This window comes from Otolemur garnettii, unplaced genomic scaffold (assembly GCF_000181295.1).
Source record: "Otolemur garnettii isolate 467f Iridium unplaced genomic scaffold, OtoGar3 scaffold00157, whole genome shotgun sequence".
NCBI lineage: Eukaryota > Metazoa > Chordata > Mammalia > Primates > Galagidae > Otolemur > Otolemur garnettii.
In genome coordinates this window covers 720,575-724,647 of record NW_003852552.1, presented here as the reverse complement: position 1 = coordinate 724,647, position 4,073 = coordinate 720,575, and the positions used below count along the sequence as shown (strand labels likewise).

Below are 4,073 nucleotides of genomic sequence, written 5' to 3'. Positions count from 1 at the left end.
GCCACCTTAGGTGTATGTGGCTGGCACCCTAGCCACTTAAGCCACAGGCGCCAAGCCTTTTTTATTATTTTATAAAGAAAAAAGATAACCATAAAACAATCATACAAGATTAAATTAAAAAATTGATTTTTTTCTGGTCACTTTGTTGCCTTGGGTAGAGTGCTGTGGCATCATAACTAACAGCAAACTCAAGCTCTAGGGGTCAAACGATCCTCTTGCCTCAGCCTTCCGAGTAGCTAGAACTATAGACATGTACCACCAGGGCCAGCTAGTTTTTCTGTTTTTAGTAGAGAACAGTTTCACTCTTGCTTAGGCTGGTTTCCAACTACTGAGCTCAGGTGATCTACCTACCTCAGCCTCCCAGAGTGCTGGGATTATAGGCATGAGCCACTGTGCCTGGCAGAAATTGATTTCATTCAATTAAGAAGATCTTTTTATCAGTATTTGTGACTAGAATATAATAAAACTCAGAGAGATCTTTTAGGAGAAAACAAAATTTAAAATGAACAATGGATTTGAATAAAATATTTTTCCAAAGAAGATATTCAAATGGTTGATAGTCAACGTGTAAGGATGCTCAACATCATTAGTTGTTAAGAAAATGCAAAACAGGGTCAGCACCTGTAGGTCAAGTGGCTTACACCTGAGCTAGCAGGTTGAAGTCCAGCCCGGGCGATGGCTGCAAGCAAAAAATAGCCAGGCATTGTGGCGGAAGCCTGTAGTCCCAGCTACTTGGGAGGCAGAGGCAAGAGAATCGCTTAAACCCAGGAGTTGGAGGTTGCTGTGAGCTGTGATATCACAGACTCAGGTTGACAGCTTGAGGTTCTGTCTCAAAAAAAAAAAAAAAGAGAGAAAAATGCAAAGCAAAACCACAACGAGATAGCTATTTGTCCACTAGGATGGCTATGATTAGAAAGATAGACAGTAACAAGTGTGGAAAATATTTGGAGAAATTGGAATCTTAATATACTTCTGGTGGGAATGTAAACTGGTACATAAATGCAGCCTCTTTTAGAAAAAACGATTTAGCAAATTCTTCTAGATATATATTCTAGAAAATATGTGCACACATAAACATATAGGTGAATATCTATAACAGCATTATTTGTAACAGTGAAAAAGCCGAAACCACATAAATGCCTATCAGTTGATGGACCGATAATCAAAATGTGGTACATTCATTCAGTGGGCTATTACTCAGCCATAGAAGGAAAGAAGTACTGATAGATACTACAACATGGGTGAACCTTGAAAACGTCACCTTAAAGAATCCAGACACAAATGTCCAGAATAGTCAAATCTGTAGAGATGGAAAGTAGTAGATTAATGGTTATCAGAAGCTGGGGGGCAGGAAGGGAGTACTGCTGATTAAAGAAACATGGGGTTGCTTTTTGCAGTTAGGGAAATATTCTGGAATTATATAGGATTGATAGTTGCACAAGTTTATGAATATTCAAAAATTGCAGATTTACACTTTAATAAAGCATATGAATTAAAGTCCAATTATTAAAAAGTGACCAAAATATGTAATCATAGGTGCCTGTAAGACACTGAACCATATGTTAGTCTGCTGATCAGTTAAGTAGGTAAAACAGACAGAGAAAAGCAATAATTTTATTTAAATGACTCAACACACACAAAAATCCCACAATGAGATATCACTACACATCCATCAAAATGATTAAAATGCAAGTGCTGGCAAGAATGGCCAGCAACTGGAGCTTTCATACAGTATTGGTAGACATGTAATTTTATGCAGCCACTCTGAATAAATTTAGTTGATACCATTTGGCATCTTCTTTTTTTTTTTTTTTGAGACAGAGCCTCAAGCTGTCCCCCTGGGTAGAGTGCCGTGGCATTACAGCTCACTGCAACCTCCAACTCCTGGGCTCAAGCGAGTCTCCTGCCTCCGCCTCCCAAGTAGCTGGGACCACAGGCGCCCGCCACAACGCCCGGCCATTTTTTGGTTGCAGCCGTCATTGTTGTTTTGGCGGGTCCGGGCTGGGGATTCGAACCCGCCACCTTAGGTGTACGTGGCTGGCGCCCTAGCCGGCTGAGCTATAGGCGCCGAGCCCATTTGGCATCTTCTTAATATATGTTAAATATATTACAGAAGCATATATTAGGATAAGTTGAATATATGCTTATCCTATGACCCAGACATTCTGCTTCCACAAATAGAACCAAGAGAAGTAAGTTCAGACGTCCAGAAAAAGACTTATAAAATAACGGATATAGTGCTCTTTCCTATTCATAATAACCCAAACTTTTTTTTTTTTTTTTTGAGACAGAGCCTCAAGCTGTTCCCCAGGGTAGAGTGCTATGGCTTCACTGCTCACAGCAACCTCCAACTCCTGGACTCAAGCAAGTCTCCTGCCTCCTGCCTCCCAAGTAGCTGAGACGACAGGCGCCCACCACAACGCCAGGCTATTTTTTGGTTGCAGCCATTATTGTTGTTTGACGGGTCCGGGCTGGATTCGAACCCGCCACCTTAGGTGTATGTGGCTGGCGCCTTAGCCGCTTGAGCCACAGGCGCTGAGCCAACCCAAACTGTTAATAGAAATAACGCAAATATTAATCAGCAGGGGAAGGGGTAAACAAACTGCTAAAATCATATGCTGAAATACTATAGAACAATAAAAAAGGAAAAAAATTGCTGAAATTTATACAAAAAAAGGATGAATTTGAGAGACATTCTTACTGAGAAAAGCCAGACATAATAGTCTGCATAGTGTATGATTTAACCTCAGTAGATGAATAGGCAAAATGAGTCTATGCTGCTATAAATCAACAGTGGTTGCCAATGGTGCAGGGCTGGAAATGAAATAGAATGGGTACTAGGAAACTTACTGGAGTGTAGACATTCTGTATTGTGATGTGGGTGGTAGGCACACAGGTATACATGCATATAAAAATTGAGTTGTACATTTAGTATTTGCATCTTATACACTTGACTGTATACATTTAAACACTCAATTGCGGGCTTGGTGCCTGTAGCTCAGCACCTAGGGCGCCAGCCACATACACCAGAGCTGGCAGGGTGGAATCCAGCCCGGGCCTGCCGCACAACAATGACAACTGTAACCAAAAAAAATAGCCAGGTGTTGTGGTGGGCGCCTATAGTCCCAGCTACTTTGGAGGCTGAGGCAAGAAACTCGCTTAAGCCCAAGAGTTTGAGGTTGCTGTGAGCTGTGACGCTACAGCACTCTACCCAGGGACACATAGTAAGACTCTGTCGCAAGACACACACACACACACACACACACACACACACACTCAATTGTGAAAGTAAAAGCAAATGGAAGAAAAGAGTAGAAAAATTGTAACCCCCATTTGATTGTGAAAAACACAATTGTTATTTTTTCCTGATGAAGCCACTGAAGAATGATTTAATGAATAACATCTATATTCACCATTATTTTATAAAGTAAAGAGCACAAAAGCAGAAGGATGTTGTATCAGAATAGAGAATAATCCATATGTAGAATAAATCCAGCATTATAGGAAATTTATTACTGTCTTATTTTCATACCCCTTTTATACCATTTTTCTTGGTACAAGTGAAAACCTTGCTTTAGATTAGCAACAGTTGTGGATTGATATCTTCATATTATTTTACTAATGGCATTTCTGTCTTCCATCTTTAACTTCTTCATTCTAAACCCAAATCATTTTTGTTTCTTTAAATTTTCATTCATTGCTCCGCTTGAAACCCCTCAATGGTCCCTAATTGTGTAAAGCAGTCATTTTTCACTCTGGTGCAGATTAGAATAACCTGGGAGTGTTTTATAATTACTTTTATTCATCATAGCTCAAGAAATAAGTATTTGGGGAGGGTAGTATTGAGACAGGAGCTTTGTCACCTGGGTTAGAGTGCAGCCTCAAACTTGAGTGATCCTCCTGCTCAGCTCTGGTGCACCTGGGCCTGATTAATTTTTCTATTTTTTGTAGGTAACAGGATCTTGCTCCTGCTCAGGCTGGCCTTGTAAACTAGGATTACGAGCCACAGTGTCTGGCCACAAATATTTATTTTATTTATTTATTTATTTTATTTTTTTATTTTTTGAGACAGA

General features: G+C 40.1%; 1 pseudogene; it reads left to right on the top strand.

Moving 5' to 3' along the window:
• LOC111728427 overlaps positions 1-4,073 on the top strand; it is a 61,332-nt pseudogene that overhangs the window by 243 nt on the left and 57,016 nt on the right.